We start from the raw sequence: 25023 nt of genomic DNA, 5'->3' as shown, positions 1-25023 counted from the left end.
ACCCAAGTGTTGGACAACCCGTACCCACTCGTTCTTAATCAACTGGATGACTCGTACCCAAGTGTTGGACAACCCGTACCCACTCGTTCCTAATCGACTGGATGACTCGTACCCAAGTGTTAGATACCCGTACCCACTCGTTCCTAATCAACTGGATGACTCGTACCCAAGTGTTAGATACCCGTACCCACTCGTTCCTAATCAACTGGATGACTCATACCTAAGTGTTGGACAACCCGTACCCACTCGTTCCTAATCAACTGGATGACTCGTACCCAAGTGTTGGACAACGCGTACCAACTTGTTCCTAATCAACTGGATGACTCGTACTCACATGTTGGACAACCCGTACCCACTCGTACCTAATCGACTGGATGACTCGTATGACTAAAGAGCGAATCCGAACCCAATACAAACCTATATCATTTGTCACACCAAGGCAAACTCTTCAGGTTATGGAGAGAGACAACAGCTTACAGACTTCTGCTGGCACGCTCTCTTTTGATTGAGTTGTGAAATAAAGGCAACTTGAGGACAAATACATCGTAACCATGTGGAGAATCGAACAACAAAGCTACCCGACCGCCCCTCATTCACCAATGAATGATTGAATGTATGTTTGAAATGTATAATGAATGAATGTTTGATATGAATAATGAATGAATGTTTGATATGTATAATGAATGAATGTATGAAATTTATAATGAATGAATGTTTGATATGTATAATGATTGAATGTTTGATATGTATAATTAATGAATGTTTGATATGTATAATGAATGAATGTTTGAAATTTATAATGAATGAATATTCGCATGTATAATGAATAAATGTTTGAAATGTATAATGAATGAATGTGTGAAATGTATAATGAATGAATGTTTGATATGTATAATGAATGAATGTTTGATATTTATAATGAATGAATGTTTGATATGTATAATGAATGAATGTTTGAAATTTATGATGAATGAATATTTGCATGTATAATGAATGAATGTTTGAAATGTACAATGAATGCATGTTTGAAATGTATAATGAATGAATGTTTGAAATTTAAAATAATGAATATTTGCATGTAAAATGAATGAATGTTTGAAATGTAAAATGAATGAATTTTGGAAATGTAATAGTGCCATGAACAGATCTATATAAAAGTGCAGGTCAGAATATAAAAGAATTTAGTGTTGCATAAATGATTAGAAACACGTGTTCATGGTCTATACCCGTTAAAACAACCCAGTTTCGGGCATCTTGCTTTAAAAAATAAGTGGGTACGGGTCATCCAAATTTGGATACAGCTCCGCCATATTTGGGTACGGGTCAGCCAAAAAGAATCTGAATGCTCCAAAACAGGTACAAATCTGGCGAGACTTTTAGGTAGGGGTTAACCATTTTCGTTGGGTACAAATCAACATGGTTACGGATCGTCTAGTATCCTTCATGATTATATTTAACAGACAAATTGATCACTAAACAGTTTACAAAGCTTCCATCATATCCACTGGTGTTACTGCTACCTCTTCTGTACTTTTTTTCATGAATGGAACGTATATATATAAGTCGTACGACTTACAAATCCAGTACGTGTACAATTTACGGAAATAAATATGTTTAACACACATTTTGGCATAAATCATGGCTTGTTTTTAATCTGTCTTGGGTACTTCCAGGGTCGATAACACTTTACACCGAATGCTGCACGTGCAGACTCCGGTAGCACGTGGGCAAACTCAGAAACTTTCGTGTTTATGCCCGTGACTGGGTCTTTGTCAAACTGACTCACTTCAGTAATGGACTCGTTATTTTTATGGCTGAATTTTCATTCACCTTGGCCAGATGTTTTAAGCAAAAGAGGTGATTCACTATGGACACGCTGCTTCCCTCACATGTCCAAATTCATCGTTGTCTTCATTAGTTAGTGACAGATCAGCTCCCTCCAACACAAGAACATTATAAACATCATAGTGTCCTCTTTCAGCTGCCATCGTAACTGCTGTTTGTTTCCTTGATCTATCTCGTCTGTTGATGTCAAATGTTTTCAAGGACTGCAGGTGTTTCACAATAGCCATGTTACCTCCAATACATGCCAGCATCAGGCAGTCATTGTTGTATTTATCAGTAAGTGTCAGAACAGCGCCCTCCAACACAAGAAGATTATAAACATCATAGTGTCCTCTTACAGCTGCCATCATAACTGCTGTTTGTTTCAGTGATCTCTCGTCTGTTGATGTCAAATGTTTTCAAGGACAGGAGGTGTTTCACTATACACACGTGACGCCCCTGACATGCCAACATCAGGCAGTCGTTGTTTTTATCAGTAAGTGACAGATCAGCACCCTCCAACACAAGAAGATCATAAACATCATAGTGTCCTCTTTTAGCTGCCATCATAACTACTGTTTGTTTCCGTGATCTATTTCGTCTGTTGATTTCAAATGTTTTCAAGGACAGGAGGTGTTTCACTATACACACGTTACGCCCCTGACATGCCAACATCAGGCAGTCGTTGTTGTTTTTATCAGTAAGTGACAGATCAGCACCCTCCAACACAAGATCATAAACATCATAGTGTCCTCTTTTAGCTGCCATCATAACTGCTGTTTGTTTCCGTGATCTATTTCGTCTGTTGATTTCAAATGTTTTCAAGGATAGCAGGTTCTTCACTATAGACAAGTAACCCCCATAACATGCCAACATGCAATATGTTATGTGTCTTATAAAAATTGTGTAAATACTGGGGTGAGTTTTTTGTTTTGTTTTTTTAGTGTACATATTTTATGGCTTGCGGTCTTCCAGTGTTGAATAGATATTGAATCATTTATATGAAAATAATTGGCATGGAATGACATGGCATTATATGGTATGATATGATAAGATATGATGGGACAAGCTATGAAATTGCTAATGTGTTGTGTGATATGACATGTTGAAATGTGATATAATATAGGTGTGATATATGGTACGATGGTATGTATGGTATGTTATGATATGATAATGGTATATGAATTAATGCTATATAGTATGATGTTATAATAATGATACAATATGATATGATGTTATAGAATATGTTGTATGATATAACAAGTTGTGATATGGTAAAATAGAAATTATGAAATGAGAGGGTATGATATTGTACTGTATGTGTGAAATTATGTGACTGCGTTGAGATGCGAGGTGGAATGACGTGAGGTGATTTGGTGAGATATGTACATAAATTGTATAAAATTGTATATTCTTCAAATTGCACTATAGGCCTGTGGCCTCTTCAGTATGTGAAAATACAAATTGACACAACATGCCAGCATCAGGCAGTCGTTTTTGTTTTCATCAGTGAGTGACATAACAGCTCCCTCCAACACCAGAAGATTATAAACATCATAGTGTCCTCCTTCAGCTGCCACCATAACTGTTGTTTGTTTCCGTGATCCATTTCGTCTGTTGATGTCAAATGTTTTCAAGGATAGCAGGTGCTTCACTACAGACAATTAACCCCCATAACATGCCAACATCAGGCAGTCGTTGTTGTTTTTATCAGTAAGTGACAGATCAGCTCCCTCCAACACATGAAGATTATAAACATCATAGTGTCCTCTTTTAGCTGCCATCATAACTGCTGTTTGTTTCCGTGATCTATTTCGTCTGTTGATTTCAAATGTTTTCAAGGATAGCAGGTTCTTCACTATAGACAAGTAACCCCCATAACATGCCAACATGCAATATGTTATGTGTCTTATAAAAATTGTGTAAATACTGGGGTGAGTTTTTTTTTTTTTTTTTTTAGTGTACATATTTTATGGCTTGCGGTCTTCCAGTGTTGAATAGATATTGAATCATTTATATGAAAATAATTGGCATGGAATGACATGGCATTATATGGTATGATATGATAAGATATGATGGGACAAGCTATGAAATTGCTAATGTGTTGTGTGATATGACATGTTGAAATGTGATATAATATAGGTGTGATATATGGTACGATGGTATGTATGGTATGTTATGATATGATAATGGTATATGAATTAATGCTATATAGTATGATGTTATAATAATGATACAATATGATATGATGTTATAGAATATGTTGTATGATATAACAAGTTGTGATATGGTAAAATAGAAATTATGAAATGAGAGGGTATGATATTGTACTGTATGTGTGAAATTATGTGACTGCGTTGAGATGCGAGGTGGAATGACGTGAGGTGATTTGGTGAGATATGTACATAAATTGTATAAAATTGTATATTCTTCAAATTGCACTATAGGCCTGTGGCCTCTTCAGTATGTGAAAATACAAATTGACACAACATGCCAGCATCAGGCAGTCGTTTTTGTTTTCATCAGTGAGTGACATAACAGCTCCCTCCAACACCAGAAGATTATAAACATCATAGTGTCCTCCTTCAGCTGCCACCATAACTGTTGTTTGTTTCCGTGATCCATTTCGTCTGTTGATGTCAAATGTTTTCAAGGATAGCAGGTGCTTCACTACAGACAAGTAACCCCCATAACATGCCAACATCAGGCAGTCGTTGTTGTTTTTATCAGTAAGTGACAGATCAGCTCCCTCCAACACATGAAGATTATAAACATCATAGTGTCCTCCTTCAGCTGCCACCATAACTGCTGTTTGTTTCCGTGATCCATTTCGTCTGTTGATGTCAAATGTTTTCAAGGATAGCAGGTGCTTCACTACAGACAATTAACCCCCATAACATGCCAACATCAGGCAGTCGTTGTTGTTTTTATCAGTAAGTGACAGATCAGCGCCCTCCAACACAAGAAGATCATAAACATCATAGTGTCCTCTTTTAGCTGCCATCATAACTACTGTTTGTTTCCGTGATCTGTTTCGTCTGTTGATGTCAAATGTTTTCAAGGACAGCAGTTGTTTCACTACAGACACCTTATTTCCAAAACATGCCAAAATCAGGCAGTCCATGTTGTCACCATCAGTAAGTGACAGAACAGCTCCCTCCAACACAAGAGTGAGTGAGTGAGTTAATATTTAAAGTCACATCGGCAATATTTCAGCCATATAGTGACTATAACAAATTAGACAATACATCAATTTAGAATATAAACCTGTCGACAAAGGACAGTAAAAGTACTAGATTATCACAGATGTAGATTTAAAACTAGTAAATGATCATAAAACTTCACAATTCATATAATACAATACATTACAATACAACGTAAAAGTGGGCTATGGATCACCAGCAACCAAAAGGTAGGTCACCATACCGGGGACCATGGGGACTTACAGTACCTTTGCTACCTGCAAGGACCCCGGCAGGATTTACACCATCCCTTCAGTTACTGGTGATTATGGACAAGTTGAGCCAAACTTAAAACTAACAAATATTCTACGATTAAAAACCTGGTATATATAAATTACTTTGAATGAAGAGGGTTTACGCACCCTCTCAGGGGGACAATAATTTTACGCTACGTCAACCCCCATCAAGGGTACAACCACTAACAATCTCAGTTAAGAACTATATACTACCAATTTATAAAATATATAACTGTAGACATCAAAATTTATTAATCAATTCAATTTCCTTTAAAAATCCAAGAATTAAATGAGAGCTTAGGTTAAAAAGATCCTTGAGTGATGAAACTTTGAAATAGTTATCCCTTGTGATGGAAAAATCAACACAGTCAAGCAGGACATGCTTGACTGTGATTCTTTCATCACAAGGGATGCAGAATGGAGGATCTTCACCTTTTAAAATATACTCCTGAGTGTAACGTGAGTGACCAATACGACATCGTCTTAAAATGACCTCTTCAAATCTGGACTGACAGCCCAAGTAGGTGTAACCAATATTAGGTTTAATTTCATGTAATTTATTGATACCTACTTGGGCGTCCCACTTCTGCTGCATTAAATCTCGGATGTAAGATCTAATCATGGGTTTGAAATCAGTGTACGGGATCAGAAGTGGTGTCACAGATTTGTTGAGTGCTGCTTTTGCAGCATTATCGGCCATGGTGTTACCAACAATTCCGACATGGCTGGGTAACCAACAAAAAACGATGTCGTATTGGCCAGTAGCTAGAGAATTATACAATTCAATAATTTCGAGTAAAAGTGGATGTTGATGTGACATATTATGAATAGCCTGCAGGCACGAAAGAGAATCAGAAAATATAATAAACCTCTGATATTTTGACTGTGTACTAATATATTTGAGAGCTACTAGAATGGCATTGGCTTCTGCTGTGAAAATAGAACAGTTATCAGGTAATCTGGATGAGATAGTCTTGGATCCAATGACAGTGGCACTGGCAACGGTGTCACCATCCTTGGATCCATCTGTAAAGATTGATTTGTAAGTATCATATGAATTTCTTAATTCATTATATTGTTGTTGATAAACCAGCAGGTTTGTTTCAGATTTCTTTTGTTTAGTTAAGGTTAGGTCCACCACTGGTTTCACTAACTGCCATGGCGGAGAAGACAAAAGCTGAGTAGGGGCTATAGTGTCAAGATTTATTTTAGCAGCAGAAATATGGTATTGTATTCTTATTCCAAGTGGTGGAATAAGAGATGATTTTTTGTTATAGAGATTTTCGTAAAGGGGATTAAAAACACAGTCATATGCTGGATTCGAGTGATTAGAATATAATTTAGAGACATATTGTAAAGACAATTTTATGCGACGGTGTTTTAGGGATGGCTCATCAGCCTCCACATACAGACTATTAATGGGTGAAGTCCTGAAGGCACCAAGGCAAAGCCTCAGACCTTGATGATGAATTGTATCCAATAATTTTAAATTACTTTTACAGGCTCCACCATAAATGATGGAGCCATAATCCAGTTTAGATCGGATAAGTGCTCTGTAAAGTTGGAGGAGGGTTTTCTGATCCCCTCCCCACTTGGAATTTGAAACAACTTTCAGCAAGTCAAGTGCTTTCAGACATTTATTTTTCAAATACTTTATATGCGGTAAGAAGGTCAAATGGTGATCGAAAATGATGCCCAAAAACTTGGCCTCCTTTACAACTTTAATAGGATTGCCAGCTAAAACTAGTTCTGGGTCTTTATGAGGTTTGTATTTTCTGCAAAAGTGGATGCAGTTTGTTTTAGATTTTGAAAATTTAAAACCATTTTCTAATGCCCATTTATGAATTTTATTTAGACACAATTGCAGTTGCCTTTCGACAGTATTCATATTTTTACCACAGCATGAAATATTAAAATCATCAACAAACAGTGATCCATCAATTGAATTGCTTAAAACTGTTGAAAGGCTATTAATTTTAATACTAAATAAAGTGACAGACAAAATACTGCCTTGTGGGACACCCTGATCCTGATGATAATGATCAGACAGGGTAGAACCCACGCGGACTTGAAAATGCCTGTCGGTTAAAAACTCAGATATGAATTGCGGCAAACGGCCACGTAATCCAAAATCGTGTAAATCTTTTAAAATACCATGTTTCCATGCAGTGTCATATGCTTTTTCTAAGTCGAAAAAGATAGACACTGCATGTTGTTTATTTATTATTGCATTTTTAACAAATGATTCTAACCGTACTAAATGGTCAACGGTACTGCGATTCTTTCGAAAGCCACACTGAATATTTGTAATTAAATTATTTGATTCCAAGTACCATGTTAATCTATTGTTGACCATGCGTTCCATGGTTTTGCAAACGCAACTGGTCAATGAAATTGGTCTATAATTTGAGGGATCACTGTGATCCCGTCCAGGTTTCGGTATGGGTATAACTATGGCATCACGCCAGGAAGAAGGAAACTTACCTGATGTCCATATATCATCAAAAATCAACAAAAGGGTTTCTAAACACGGTTCTGGTAAGTGCTTCAGGAGTTGATAGTGTACATTATCAGCTCCTGTAGCAGTATCATGTGCTTGTCCAAGAGCAGTATGAAGTTCATGGATCGAAAATATTTCATTATAATCTTCCCCATTATCGGATTTAAAATTTATAGTTTTCTTTTCCTGCTGTTTTTGAAATTTTTGGAATTGAGGGACATAATTTGAGGAAGAAGAATGTTTTGCTAACGTTTCACCGAGTGTATTTGCAATATCTGATTTATTTGTTATAAGGTCATCCCCAGACTTAAGATGGTGGACACTACTTTTAGAACCCTTACCTTTAATTTTCTGTATCATGTTCCATACCTTGGACATGGGCGTTCGTGAGTTTATTTTGGAAACATAATGTTGCCAAGATTGCCGTTTATTTTGTTTAAACGTACGCCTGGCTTTAGCATTTAAGATTTTATATTTATTCAAATTATGGACCATTGGATGGCGACGAAAATAGTGTTCAGCCTTTTTCCGTGCCTTCCTAGCCTGTTTGCAGTCATTGCTGAACCATGGTTTACGGATGTGTGGATTTGTAGAGGACTTAGGAATACATTCATCAGCGATTTTGTTTAATTCATCAGTAAATAATTGCACAGGATCAGTCACGTCAATAAATAGATCAGGCTTCAATTTATTGGATGCGAGCATTTCAAATAAAGGCCAGTTGGCCTTAGTGAAGTTCCATCTTGTTGAAGGAGGAACATCTGAAGGTAAGACAGGCTTTAAAATAGTTGGGAAATGATCACTGCCACAGAGGTCTTCGTAGACGGACCATTCAAATTCGTTTAATAAATCAGAGTGAGTGAGTGATAAATCCAGAGCAGAGTAGGTACCTGTACCGGGATGTAGATATGTGTTTGAGCCATCGTTATAGATACATATGTCATTGTTGGAAATGAAATCTTCCAAAAGTTTCCCCTTGTTATTTGTCTGAACACTACCCCAGAGTGGATTGTGCCCATTTAAATCACCCGTAATAATACAGGGCTTGGGTAGTTGATCATAAAGAGCCTGAAGTTCAGACTGTCGAAGGGAAGAAGATGGTGGAATATAGAGCGAACACAAAGTAAAAACTACGTGTAAGGTTACACGGACGGCAACAGCTTGAAGAGGAGTAGCAAGTTGAACAGGGCTATGGATAACGCCGTTTTTCATGAATATTGAAGAACCGCCAGTGGCTTTTGCCCCTGGAGGTGAAAAGACATTGTAGGAGGTATAACCTCTTATATCGAATTGATCAGTGTCTTTGTAATATGTTTCTTGAAGACATATCGCCGATGGTTTGAAATCCTGAATTAAAAGTTGTAAATCATTATAATTATTCTTAAGTCCTCTACAGTTCCACTGTATTAAATGTGATGATTGAGTCAAGGTGGCTCAACGGGTGATCTCTCACGTGAACGTGAGGAAGAAGAACTCCTACAACTACTATCTGACGATGGAGTCACCTCCATGTCTAAAGCACTGAAGGAGTTGTGGAGAGATACTTCTGAAGGAGACGGGGTACTGGGTGTCTGATTTCTATGTAACTTTTTCCTCTGTTTTTGTGATATTTCCTTTTTTGACAGAATGACAGCTTCAGTAGCAGGTTGCACAAATACTGTTTCAGGAGGAGTTTGACTTCCTGCCTGAACAGTTGAAGGTGTTGATGAGTGAACATCAGATTGGTGAGGCTTTATGGCAGGTGCAGTTGCCACGGGTCGATCAGAGTTGACCCATGTCAACTCGGTCTGGCAAGATATAGATGAAGTTTGAGCTGGCTTGGAGACAGCAGCAGAGTAAGTCAATGTTGAAGTCGTCTGAGAATTGAACAGAGTTCTAGCCTCTCGAAATGTGATGTTATTCTCGCACTTTATTTTCAGTATTTTAGATTCATTTTGCCAAACAGGGCATAATTTGGAGGAGGCCATATGTTGGCCATTACAGTTAGCACATTTGAGTGCTTGTTGGCAATCCGTATTTTCATGGCAGTCGCCACAGCGTTGACAAACAACGGAACGAGTACAAGACTTTGAGCCATGGCCAAAATGTTGACATCTAAAGCATCGGAGTGGATTGGGGACATACACCTCCACTCCGATGTTAACATATCCAGCTTTAATTGACTGTGGTATTGATGTACGCGTAAAAGTAAACAAGTACGTGTTCGTTGGTTCAACAGTGGAATCCTTCTTTCTGGTGAAACGTTTCACAGATGATACTCCTTGAGTTTTCAACTCTGAAACTATTTCTTGTTCTGACATGTCAGACAGGGAACGGGTCCTGTCACGAACAATACCCCGGCAGGAGTTGAGTGTCCTGTGTTCGGAAACGACAACCTCAACATTGGCAAATGTACTGATTGATAGCAGATTTAGGGATTGTTGTTTCCTCACACATTCTACGAGAAGGGAGCCAGAACGAAGGCGAGTCACATTTTTCACCTCTCCACAATATCCATGAATAGCTTTCGAAATGGCAAATGGATTCAGTTTGATGGGTAAATGATCTGCAGCCTCGATCACAAGGAATCGAGCCCAGGAATTCCAACACAAGAAGATTATAAACATCATTGTGTCCTTTTTCAGCTGCTATCATAACTGCTGTTTGTTTCCGAGATGTTTCTCGTCTGTTGATGTCAAATGTTTTTAAGGGCAGCACGTGTTTCACTATAGACACGTCACCTCCGTGAAATACTGACATTAGGAGGTGACTGTTGTATTTATCAGTAAGTAACAGATCAGCTCCAGATACAAGAAGAGTATAAACATCATAGTGTCCACTCACAGATGCCTTTGTACCTTTGGTTAGTTTCCACCATCTGTCTCTTCTGTGGATGCTCATGTGTTCCCATGTCAGAAGATATTCTACAACTGATACATGGCCGTTTATACATGCTATGTCGAAAGTGTTTATATTGTTATCATTCCTGATAGTAAGATCTGCTTTGTTTAAAACAAGACACTTGAGGAGTTCAACCTGCCCTGACCTGGCACACAACATTGCAGGAGTGTTTCCCTTTCTGTCACGACCATTGACCAGATGTTGAAACTTCTCAATGATAACATTTACTATATCTTTGCTTCCTGATTTACATGAAAGATGAAGACAGTTGTAACGATCTTTGTCTGTCGCTGAAACATAAGCTCCTTCTTGAGGAGGATGTTGAACACATCCAACTGTCCTGCCTCAGCAGCAATCATCAGCAGAGTCCTCTCTCCCTTTGTCCTCCTGTCTACATCGTATTCCCCATGTTGTTTGAGTACAGCAGCAATATGTTTAAGATGCCTGAGATTGCCATGCTGTGTACAGTCTATGATAATCTCATAGAAGTCAGCAAGTACAGAATGTGAAAGACTTCCCTCTCTACACATCAGTGACACTGAGCGTTCAAACAGTGAATGGTTAGTTGACAATGAAGCCCAAAAGAAAACATTCACCTGACCACTTATCTTTTCTGTGAACAACATCAGGCAAGTCTGTCGTCATCTGTGTCAAGAACCCGGAGACTATTTGAACACAGCTGAGTACAGGGTGGCCTACTGTCCATCTGAAGCATCCTTCTCGGACACCCTCCACCAACCTGCTGATCACTAACGGGTGCAGACCTGAGGTGATGTAGATCATGTTTGTGACATCATCAGTGTAGCTTGTTTGCAGGTCACCATTCTTGTTGAGCCTTACTTTTTCAAGTAAAAACTGCAGAGAACAATGTTCCAGTACCAAGACTTCATTGAGATTCCCCAAGGCACATGCTGCAGCATCGTGGATGGATGGATGTGAGAATGAGGCTACATGATTCTCCACCGTACAATAAGTGCCAGTAAAGTTGCAAATCTCTTTGCCAATGTCAGTTTGAGTGCAAGACGCGATCTCCTCCTTTACAGCCTGAAACAGATTGGTGAGATTCTTCTCTTTCGCCTTAAAGGAGACAAGGTCCAACTTCCCTCCACACAGAACAAGGAGAACGAGAGTTGCCGACCTGCTGCTGCCTTCACGGACAATGGCGTCAAGGTCTCCTCTCAGGTAGGTCACAGGTTTCTGGAAGAAGTCAATAATGTAGTGCATCTGGAAGGCTGGGTTGGTACAATACAGTTGACAGATCAGGGGAAATCCAAACATGCTGTCACCTAACTGAGTAATGGTGTTCTTGTCATGAATGGAGATATCACATTTTTTACTTCTTTTCTCGAACGAATTAATAATAGATTCCTTCTCCTCGGTAGTCAGGCCGGTCTTGGTCATATCAATGACACTTTCAGGCTTGAAGAGATTTACCTTGAACTGGTGCATTCTTCCACGTCCTTCATTCCAGTTGTAGCTTCTGGATATGAAAATAAAGTGGAGCTTGTGGACTTTGTTTTGCATCTCATCTGCTTGAGTCTCTTCTTGCTTATTTGATTTCTGCTTCATGGCATCTTGTTCCTGTTGAAATGAAGCGTCAACCAGGGCAGTCGAGACTTTGTGAATTTTCTCCCAATTAGAAGGAACCGTCACAGAACCAAATATATCATCAAACTCAACCAGCATGTTACATGTTCGTTGAATGATTGTATCCACATCAAATATCTCAAAATTATCTACAAACACAACTTCATATTTTTTGTGGAGATATTTCTCACATATCTTGAGAGCAGTGCTTGTTTTTCCTTCTCCAGGAGCTCCAATAATTGCCACATGCTTGTGCCTTTTCAGAAGTTCTTCTGCTTTATGAAGAGTGTTAGTTTTCTTAAACACTTCATTCAGCTGCTTGATCCTGATGTGAAAACATGGACATAAAAGTATTACACCACATCATCACATAAATAAGTATTGATACATAAGTTGGGGCTAAATCAGAGCACATCAACACATAATTGCGAATACTGGAAAGTATTGCTTTTAAAGCTAAAAAAGCATTTAACATTATGTTTGCGATATGGAACTAAAAAGTTATTATTGATCCTGCCATAGATCCTAAAGAAATCATATAAAGGGATCATTGAATATCAGTGAAGTGAGTGAGTGAGTGAGTTAAAATTTTAAGTCACATCGGCAGTATTTCAGCCATATCGTGACTATCAACAGTTAAATATAATACATATTTTGAAACGGATGTAAAAACCTGTCAACGAGGGACAGTAAAACAACTAGACTTATCACAGCAATAAATTTAAAACTAGTATGTAATCATAAAATCAATAGCACTATACATATACATGACATTATAAAAACGGGCTATAGATCGCCAGGAACTGAAGGTAGATCACCATGCTAGGGTCCATGGGGACTTACAGTACTTTTGCTACCTGCATGGACCCCAGCCGGATTTACATCATCCCTTCAGCTGTTGGCGATTATTGACAAGTTTAGCCAAAGTTAAACGAACATATATACTACGAATAAAAACGTGGCTGAAATAAATATACTTTGAAAGACGAGGACTTACATACCCTCTCAGGGGGACAATAATTTTACACTACTTTAATCCCCTTCCAGGATATAGCCACTAACAATCTCAGTTATTGATTTATTTAACCAAATATAAAAGGAATGTATTTATTTACAATATATAATAATCAAAATTTATGAATTAATTCAATTTCCTTTAAAAAATCAAGAATAAAATGAATACTTACCTGTGTAAAAAGGTCATTCATAGTGAAAACTTTGAAATACTGATCCCTTGTGATGGAAAAATCAACACAATCAAGCAGGATGTGCTTGACGGTGATTCTTTCATCACAAGGGATATAAAATTGAGGATCCTCACCTTTCAATAAAAATTCATTTGTATACCTGCTATGGCCAATACGACATCGTCGTATTATGACCTCCTCAAATCTGGACTGACAACCCAAGTAGGTGTAACCAATATTTGGTTTAATTGCATGTGATTTATTTATGCATTAGATCAGGGATGTAAGATCTAATTATGGGTTTATAATCAGAATATGGTAGAAGAAGTGGTGTCACAGATTTGGTGAGTGCTGCTTTTGCAGCAGCATCGGCCATTGTATTACCAATGATACCAACATGGCTTGGTAACCAACAAAAGACGATGTCGTATTGGCCAGTAGCAAGATCATTTTGTAGTTCAATGATTTCACGTAAAAGTGGATGATGACAAGATAAATTATTAATTGCCTGAAGACAGGAAAGTGAATCAGAGAAGATAATGAACCGTTTATGTTTAGATTGGGTAATTATATATTTAAGAGCAGTTAATATTGCCTGCGATTCTGCTGTAAAAATAGAACTGTCATTCGGTAATCTAGATGATATGGTTCTGGATCCAATGACAGTGGCGCTGGCAACAGCGGCACCATCCTTGGATCCATCTGTAAATATGGATTTGTAAGTATTATATGTGTTCCTTAATTCATTATATTGTTGTTGATAAATTAGTTGATTTGTGTCAGATTTCTTCAGTTTAGTTAAAGTTAGATCCACCTCTGGATGTACTAACTGCCATGGTGGAGAAGAGAAAAGCTGAGTGGGGGCTATATTACCAAGGTTTATTTTAGCAGCAGAAATATCTGCTTGTAGTCGTATTCCTAGTGATGGAATAAGAGAAGATTTAGTTTTGAATAGATTACCGTAAAGGGGATTAAAAACACATTCATATGCTGGATTGGAGTTATTGGAACGTAATTTAGAGATATATTGGAGAGCTAATTTAATGCGACGGTGTTTTAGGGAAGGCTCGTTAGCTTCCACATACAAACTATGAACAGGCGAAGTCCTGAAGGCTCCGAGGCAAAGCCTCAGGCCCTGATGATGAATGGTATCAAGTAATTTTAAATTGCTCTTACAAGCCCCACCATATATGATGGAGCCATAATCAAGTTTAGAGCGGATAAGTGTTCGATATAGTTGGAGGAGGGTTTTTTGATCCCCACCCTACTTAGAATTTGAGACAACTTTTAATAAATCTAGGGCCTTCAAACATTTATTCTTTAAGTATTTAATGTAGGGCAGAAAGGTCAAATGATGATCGAAAATTAGACCTAAGAATTTGGCTTCCTTTACAACTTTAATGGGAATGTTATCTAAAATTAAATCTGGATCTTTATGGGGTTTATATTTTCTACAAAAATGTATGCAGTTGGTTTTAGATTTTGAAAATTTAAAACCATTTTCGAGACACCATTTCTGGATTTTATTTAAACATAGCTGTAGTTGCCTTTCAATAATATGCATGTTTTTGCCACGACAAGAAATATTAAAATCATCCACGAAGAGTGATCCATCAATCGAATCATTTAAAACTTTAGACAAACTATTTATCTTTATACTAAACAATGTGACAGACAAGATGCTTCCTTGTGGGACACCCTGATCCTGATTATAATGATCAGACAGGGTAGAACCCACGCGGACCTGAAATTGCCTGTCAGTTAAAAATTGTGATATAAATTGAGGCAAACGGCCTCGTAATCCAAAATCATGTAAATCTTTTAAAATACCATGTTTCCATGTAGTGTCATATGCTTTTTCGAGATCGAAAAAGATAGACACTGCATGTTGTTTATTTATTATGGCATTTTTAACAAATGATTCTAAGCGACCAAATGGTCGATGGTACTTCTGTTTTTCCGGAAACCACATTGTATATTAGTAATAAGATGATTGGATTCCAGGTACCAAACTAGTCGATTGTTTATCATGCATTCCATGGTTTTGCAAACGCAGCTTGTTAATGATATTGGTCGGTAATTTGATGGGTCAGTATGATCTCGACCAGGTTTTGGTATCGGGACAACTATGGCATCACGCCATGAAGGAGGAAATTTCCCTGAGGTCCAAATTTCATCAAAAATATTCAATAGTGTTTGTAAAGATGAGTCAGGTAAGTGATTTAGTAGTTGATAATGTATGTTATCAACTCCTGTAGCAGTATCATGAGCTTGTCCAAGGGCAGTGTGGAGTTCATGAATAGAGAATAGTTCATTATAATCTTCCCCATTATCGGAATTAAAATTAATAGGTTTCTTTTCTTGCTGTTTTTGATACTTTTGGAATTGAGGTACATAGTTAGATGAGGAAGAGTGTTTAGCCAAAGTTTCACCAAGTTTATTAGCAATATCTGATTTATGAGTAAGTAGTTGGTCCCCATTTTTAAGATGGTGAATACTAGTTTTTGTGCCCTTACCCTGGATCCTTTGGATCATGTTCCATACTTTGGAGATGGGCGTTCGAGAATTTATTTTTGACACATAGTTTCGCCAAGATTGACGTTTACTTTGTTTGAAAGTTCGCCTTGCTTTAGCGTTTAAAATTTTTAATTTTTAGATTATGGACCATAGGGTGGCGGCGGAAATAATGCTTTGCTTTTTTCCTCTCCCTCCTAGCTCGCTTGCAGTCATCGGTAAACCATGGTTTACGTATGTGTGGAATTCCAGAGGACTTTGGAACACATTCTTCAGCTATTTTGTTGAGTTCATCAGAAAAGCATTGAATCGGATCAGGAATGTCAGGAAAGCGATCAGGTGTTAGTGTGCCTGTACAGAGAATGTCATATAGAGGCCAGTTGGCTTGTAAAGTTCCATCGAGATGATGGAGGAACATCAGATGGTGTAATAGGGTTTAATATGGTTGGAAAGTGGTCACTTCCACAGAGGTCATCGTGGACTGACCACTCGAATTCATTCAACAGGTTGGAATCGGAAACAGACAAATCCAGAGAAGAATATGTGCCTGTACCAGGATGTAAATATGTTTTCGAATTATCATTGAAAAGACAAAGAGTATTGTTGGAGATAAAATCTTCCAGGAGCTTGCCGTTATTGCTTGTATGATCACTACCCCAAAGTGGATTATGACCGTTCATATCACCCATTATAACACAGGGTTTAGGAAGCTGGTTATAGAGAGCTTGAAGATCGGACTGTTGAAGAGATGCAGATGGAGGAATGTAAAGAGAGCACAGAGTAAAAACAATGTGCATGGTGATACGAACTGCGGTAGCTTGTAGAGGGGTATTAAGGGAAACAGGGCTATGAATAACACCCTGCCTCACCAAGATTGAAGAACCCCCAGTTGCCTTAGCTCCTGGAGGTGAAAAGAAATGATAGGAATCATATTGTCTGATGTTGAGTTGATCTGTATTTTTAAAGTAAGTTTCCTGAAGACAAAAGGCTGATGGCTGCAAATCTTGTGTTAATAGTTGCAAATCATTAAAATTGTTCTTTAGTCCTCGGCAATTCCACTGTACAATAGGTTTAGAACTGTTCATGGTGGTTCTACTGGGGATCTTGATCTACTCCCATGGTCTGATTGTGATGGAGTGACCTCCATCGCTAAAGGTTCAAATTGATTATGAACCTTAACAGTCGTGGACTGAGAAGAAGGCGCCTTCAAGTGTTGGAGGGCCTTGGATGTTTTTTTCAGTTTCTTTTTTTCTGTTTTTGTTAAATGGATATCTCCTTGAAGTGTTGATTCCGGTTCTGATGTTGTACGTGAAGCCTGCTGTGAATGCGGATCCTCTGTCTGTGAGGCTGATGTTACCTTTATCGTATCATCCACCAAAGATGTTTGAGGTGTGGTATTTACAAGCATCTGCTGATCATTAACCCATGATATGGTTGTTTGGCATCCTGTAGATGCTGTAGCAACATGGACATTAGGAGTTGAAGTTACTGCTGCTGAATAGGATTTAGTAGAAGTGATTGGTGATTGGGATTCAACTAATTTTTTGGCATCACGAAAAGAGACATTATTCGTGTGTTTAATTTTCAATATTTTTGATTGTAAGACAAAATGTGGACAAAGCTTGGATGAGGCCAAGTGGTCCCCATCGCAATTTGCACATTTAATAGCATTTGTGCACTCAGTATTTTCATGCAAGCCACTGCAGCGGACACATACTGAACTGATGGTGCCATGTCCAAAATTTTGACATTTGTAACATCGGAGGGGGTTTGGTACATAAACCTCCACTCCGATATTAAAATATCCAGCTTTTATTGATTCAGGGATTCTGGAAAGTGAAAAAGTGAAGAGATAGGTATTGGTCTTGATGGTAGTGTCATTTTGTTTTCTGGTAAAACGCTTCACCGCAGTAACACCTTGTTTTGTCAATTCTAGAACAATCTCATCCTCACTCATGTCAGACAGACAACGAACTCTGTCTCTTAGGATGCCTCGACATGAGTTCGAGGTTCTGTGTGCTAAGACAGCAACCTTCACGTTTGCAAACTTGCTAAGTGATAACAAATTTAGAGATTGCTGTCTCCGTATACACACCACAAGTATGGAGCCATTACGAAGGCGAGTGACATTTTTAACTTAACCACAGCAGCCATTGATGGCCTTTGAAATGGCAAACGGATTTAATTTCATCGGCTGATGATCTGATGCTTCAATTACGATGAATCGAGCCCAGGAATCTAATTGTTGATCAGCGTCTTCATCAGAAGAGCTGGCATCTAAATGTTTCCTTTTCGAACCAGAGTATGTGTGAGACATTATGAATGGAAGTGTTTCGGCACCCCTGCTCCCCACCCACCATCGAGTATCAATAAGGACGATGTCTTATTGCATTGGATATCCAAAATGCAAAACACCAGGGCTACAGGGGTGTAATACTCCAGTAAATATGACATGAATAGCTATATTTGTCTACTAAATTTATTGCTAAGCTGGTTCTGCCGATAACAATAACTTAGAGACATACAGAATTCAGCGGTCAACATTACCAGATTGGCCCATGAGCCACCGCCTTCTGGCATAGGACTCTAGGCAATATAATTTACAACAGTTATGTTATACATACCAAACAATACATTTGTGACAAGCAAAATACAAGCAAATGTAAAGCATTGAATTGTTACGCACAGGGCCTGGCATGACCAGCCGATTGATAAGACCGGGCGCATCTTACCACCCGTCTAGGCGAAGTAAGGGTCGAAGTAGTGTGTTGGGCAAAGGAACACAGTTCCAGGAACCAGTGCCCTCAACTACCAGACTCCCGTCCTCCGCCGACACAGGGACGCAACCCACGGCAAACAGGTTGCCCATTTTAGTCGCCTCATACGACCAGCAATGGGAGGCTGTGGAAATATTCTACCCCGGTTCCACACGGGGGAAGAGCTATTAGCGCTACCCAGCACTCACCACGAGGAGGTTGCTCTTCACGAGTGCCATATCAGTGAAGACACTCTGACGTTCGCAAAAAGGTAAGCATGTCTTGCCGTACCAACAGCACCCGCCAAACAATCTGGTGCAGATTTTCGCACAAAAAAGGGCAGTGGTTGGGGCTTAATTTGAAAAAATACAAAATTGGAGACTTTCTAAATAAAGCAAGGATATTGTCATTCTGCAAAAGGAATTTAAAACATGGTTTGCGTTCTATCCAAAACATTTCATTGTCTTATATTTAATCTGTTCTATCATAGACAAAAGATGGTTCAGTGGTCACAGAGCGTTATGTTTATAAGAAATGACTGTTCACTATCACTCATCACGTGATGCACAGCCTCCACTGAAGTGTAAAAGGTGTTGGACAGGTCATACTGGGATACTGAACAATCTGGAGCAGGAAAACAATGTTCGAGGATATGACAGGTCATACTTAGATACTGAACAACCTGGAGCAAGGAAACTACGTTAGAGGAGTTTGACAGGTCATACTGGGATACTGAACAATCTGGAGCAGGAAAACAATGTTCGAGGATATGACAGGTCATACTTAGATACTGAACAACCTGGAGCAAGGAAACTACGTTAGAGGAGTTTGACAGGTCATACTGGGATACTGAACAACTTGGAGCAGGACAACAACGTTACAGGAGTTGGACAAGTCATACTGGGATACTGAACAATCTGGAGCAGGACAACAACGTTAGAGGAGTTGGACAGGTCATACTGGGATACTGAACACCTGGAGCAGGAAAACAACGTTAGAGGAGTTGGACAGGTCATACTGGGATACTGAACACCTGGAGCAGGACAACAACGTTACAGGAGTTGGACAAGTCATACTGGAACACTGAACAACCTGGAGCAGGGAAACAACGTTCGAGGAGTTGAACAGGTCATACTGGGATACGTAACAACCTGGAGGTACTGGTCAGGTTAAAGCAGAATATTGTCTCTCACAAAAAGGAGGCCGAGTGTTTATATTCATCATACAGGTACATCTCGCTACCTTAACTGTGATAAGAAAGCGATTTACCATTTCAATTATTAAAGCATTTTAATTCAATCCAAACAGATGCAATGAAACGAAGTGACTCCACTTCCATCATATTCATTTGTGTTGTCGTCATAAATAGATAGTGTATTAGTGTTAAATAGATTGTGTATTAAATATAAATGTTGATTTATTTCCTATGATGAAAGTCTTTGGACTACACTCCATATGATAAATTGTTGTAAAATACACAGACAAACAGTCAGTGAGAAAACAGTGATATCCAACAGAGTAAAGGTTTGATTGACAATGGAGGAACACCTATGACATAACCTCACGTTGACACTAATAAGGTGGGCTAAACATTAAATTACCGGTGTGTATTTACACACATATTGGTCCATGTGCATGTTCAGTGTGTGTGTGCATATTTGTGTGTTCCATTCCTTCGTGAAGATGGTCGTTTGTTCGCAACATATGAAACCACGATGCCGTTATATTTAACTTGAGGCATGTTTCAGGCTACTTAAAATATAGATGTTAAAATATCATTTTTTATTCCTAGCTTACATCTTATAAGTTGCGTAATCTATAATGCTACTTTACAGATATTGACGTGATATACCAAATTGGGAGACATCAACAGAAGACATCACTCATTGTAAAGCTGTACTGAATCTAACCATGGGCTTCAGCATGACAAGGGACTGCTCCAAACACAAGGCCACCATGATGACAGGGGAAGACTAGCTCACCTATGAAGTTGTGTGTGGTTGTGGAATTGGATTGTCTCCCCTGCTGTTCACACCCCTGCGTCACAGCTATAGCGTCTGTGAATGATCCGGCCACAGCGCAATCTAGCGTTGATGTCGGTGTGGATTGTCTCCCCTGCTGTTGGCTCACCTCTATCACAGCTTGGGCGTCTGTAGATTGTCTACCCTATTTTTTACTCCCCTCTGTCACAGCTTGGACGTCTGTGGATGGTCCAGCCACAGCGCCATCTAGTGTTAATGTTGGTGTGGATTGTCTCCCCTGCTGTTGGCTCACCTCTATCACAGCTTGGGCGTCTGTAGATGGTCCGGCCACAGCGCCATCTAGCGTTGATATCGGTATGGATTTTATCCCCTGCTTTTGACTCCCATGTGTCACAGCTAGAGCGTCTGTGGATTGTCTACCCTATTTTTTTCTTCCCTCTGTCACAGCTTGGACGTCTGTGGATGGTCCAGCCACAGCGCCATCTAGTGTTAATGTTGGTGTGGATTGTCTCCCCTGCTGTTGGCTCACCTCTATCACAGCTTGGGCGTCTGTAGATGGTCCGGCCACAGCGCCATCTAGCGTTGATATCGGTATGGATTTTATCCCCTGCTTTTGACTCCCATGTGTCACAGCTAGAGCGTCTGTGGATTGTCTACCCTATTTTTTTCTTCCCTCTGTCACAGCTTGGACGTCTGTGGATGGTCCAGCCACAGCGCCATCTAGTGTTAATGTTGGTGTGGATTGTCTCCCCTGCTGTTGGCTCACCTCTATCACAGCTTGGGCGTCTGTAGATGGTCCGGCCACAGCGCCATCTAGCGTTGATATCGGTATGGATTTTATCCCCTGCTTTTGACTCCCATGTGTCACAGCTAGAGCGTCTGTGGATTGTCTACCCTATTTTTTACTTCCCTCTGTCACAGCTTGGACGTCTGTGGATGGTCCAGCCACAGCGCCATCTAGTGTTGATGTTGGTGTAGATTGTCTCCCCTGCTAGACCGTCTGTGAATTGTCTCCCCTGCCGTTGACGCCCCTCTGTCACAGCTAGAGCGTCTGTGGATTGTCTCCCCTGCTTTTGACTCCCCTCTGTCAAAGCTGGAGCGTCTGTGGATGGTCCAGCCACAGCGCCATCTAGTATTATTGATGGTGTGGATTGTCTCCCTTGTGGACGTCTCCTCTCTGTCACAGCTCGAGTTTTTCTCAATGGTCCGTTTCCCATTCTTCACAAGATCATTTCAGATAAGTGTGGGCAACAGGTTCAAATGTCAACAAAGACAGTTACTCTAAAAAAAATCGGCAGAAGTGATATTCAAATAGTTTCTTCCAAAACACTGATGCTAAAACCTGATGCTAAAATACTATTGATTTGAAAATATGAAATGTCATCATGAGAACAAACGCGTATGCCTATTGTCAAAGTTTACATTCTTCAGTATGTTTGAGTATATAACAGTATTAAACATGAACAACTTAAAGAGAGACTGTCACTGTGTGCGGGCAGTCCCCCCGTCTGTACAACCAGGACATCACCAGGGTTCTACTTTAGTTATCGTCTATTTTAGATCTCCTTCCGTCGTGGACAAATTCAAAGCTCCTGGTTTCACATTTACTTCCTTGTTTAGATCATGTGTTTATGACTTGTGAGATAATGCGGTGTCAGATATTTCCAACCAAGCACCTATTAACAAACACAATTTTATAGGTATTGTATTCTGACATCACATATGGTAACAGCAGCTGTTGCTGTGCACGTGCTTTCAAAACTTTATTTTACGAAAGATATATCGCCTGATAGGATGAAAGTGCATAAAGATACGAAGGATAAAAAGATATCTGAAGGCAGACACCTGGCCCTAAATGATTGCACGTTATTCGTAAACTGACCATGATACAATAGTAAGTTTACTTCTGTTTTGTAGGCCATCGGCCCATGTACACAGCTGATGCAACAATATCATATATATATATATATATATATATATATATATATATATATATATATATATATATATGGCAATGAGGCGGCAGATGACACATTTACATTTTAATGCTTCTTTAACTAACTTAGCACAATTGTTAAGAATTGACACATCATTAGAAGTCAGTAATTTATGAAATTTTTATTGATGAAATATGCCACTTTGGTACGTACTTATTTCTCATCAATACATATGCCTCGCAATCAAATATAAAATGGAGTTCATCTTTAATGCTATTTTTCTTACACATCCTACAAATTCGGTTAACAGTTATAGCTTCTTTACATCTGATATCACAACCCAACGGCAGTTCATATCTTCTTAATTGCCTAACATTGATGTATGTAACATAATATGCAACAGTCAGCAATGACTAAATAATCTTATAATGTGCAAGTCGTTTTGAATCCTTCCTGACGAATCTAACTTCTTAATAAGTAGTGAGTGAGTTCGGTTTAATGCCGCTTTTAACAGTTTTCCAGTGATATCACGGCGTTAATAAGTAGGTAACATGGTCTTGGATAATGATCATCTGACATTCTTAACAATTTACACCAGTACTTTTTACATATTTGTGGTAGTTATCTATATAAAGTCCATGTCTACCGCAGTCGGCTAAAGCTGCACTACTTGGTACATGTTTACCAACACCCAATACATATTTACACCAATTATCATGAAATCTATCAATTACAGCTCTTTCTTGGAAGCCCCACACCTTCGTCCAATATAACAAAAAAGGTTTTATTTTACGATCAAACAACTTAAATAAAATATTTACAGGAATATTTGGGTATTGATGCTGTTATTGCTTAATAACAAACAAAGCTTCATTGGCTTTTGAAACACGAGTTTGTGTACACACTGTCCATGACAACCTAGTAGAAAACATAATACCTAAATAATTATAATAAGTTGATGTCTTTAGCAGCTCTCCATCAAAATACCACTTCTCATAATGTCGTAAAAACTAATAATTCTGTCTTATCCATATTTATCTGTCTGCCCCATGATTTACAACATTTACATAAAATGTTAATCTTTCTTTGCAAACCAATAACACTGTCATAAAAAGTACATAAATAATCAGCATACAATAATTACAATAGTTCCAAATATTCTTCACCTATGAATATACTTCTTACATCTGCATCTTCCATCATGGATTGAAATAATGAAATAAACATTGCAGATAAAAACGGGTTGATAACACAACCTTGTCTGACTCCACTTAAACTAACAAAATAATCAGCAATGGCAGTGTTGGATACTCTTACAGCTGCTTTTATGTTTGAATGCATATTTCTCAGTACAGAGAATAATTTACCATGAACACCTTTATTCATTATTGAATACCACAGTAATTTCCTATCAACAGAATCAAATGCTTTCTAAAGTCTACATAAATACAGTAAAACGTCCGCCACGTTTAGATAAATACGTTTCTACAAGACATTGCAAAGTGAAAATATTATCAGTTGTACAATCACGTTTCCAAAATCCCCCATGGGCCTAAGGTATACTGTTAAAGTGATCAGAAAAACGTTTAAGGAGCATATTTAGAATAGAGGAGAATCATTTCCCCAAAATATCCATCAAAGATTTGCCTCTATAATTATTAACATAGTCAAAGCTTCTTTTTCAATGGAGTGGTAAATAAGACTCTTAGTCCATTCGGGTGGAAAGTTATCCGTTGACGAAATGTTATTATACATAACTAACAAATATGGAATGAAAACTGTACTGCAACATCTAAAACAGTACTGGACCATCTCAGCCTGAATTCCATCTGGCCCTGCAGCTTTACCCTCCAGCTTTACCCTGCTTCAGATCTCTTATGGATAATTCGATCTCCTCCTGTGTTATATTAAGAATATTATTTACATCATCATCAGTACAGAAATCCCACAATTGTTCATTATGGTTTTTGATAACATTATCTACCTGCTCAATAATATCCGAGTCCACAAGTAAATCAGTATGGTTTAAAATATTCTTAAAATGATCAAACAATTCTTCTTGACAAATCTTGCTGGAAACAGTACTACAACTTGTCTTCTTTGTCAATGCACTTATCTTTTTCCAGAATGTTTTCTATCTCCACTATTGTCTACAAGTTCAAGAACACAAGTCTCTTCGTATTCTAATCTTTTCTTCCTGCATAAAGATCTGTAACTATTCCTTAATGTAGAATATTAAGAATGAATCTCCTCAGCACAAGTAACTCTTGTCTAATATATTAAACGTTTTATCCTCCATATCCTCACAGTCTTTATCGGACCATTTGTCGCCAGATGTACGTTTTGATGAACTAGCTCTAGAAAGTAATCCGCAAAAA

General features: G+C 38.6%; 1 pseudogene; it reads right to left on the bottom strand.

Moving 5' to 3' along the window:
- Positions 1 to 1865: 1865 nt before the first annotated feature.
- Positions 1866 to 21925, bottom strand: LOC139466993 (uncharacterized; annotated as a pseudogene).
- Between the last annotated feature and the right edge of the window lie 3098 nt (positions 21926 to 25023).

The sequence above is a fragment of the Haliotis cracherodii genome, unplaced genomic scaffold (genome assembly GCF_022045235.1).
Source record: "Haliotis cracherodii isolate W230 unplaced genomic scaffold, xgHalCrac1.p SCAF_19, whole genome shotgun sequence".
NCBI classification, from domain to species: Eukaryota; Metazoa; Mollusca; class Gastropoda; order Lepetellida; family Haliotidae; genus Haliotis; species Haliotis cracherodii.
Note: the sequence above shows the minus strand (reverse complement) of the source record. Positions and strands in the feature narration are given on the sequence as shown.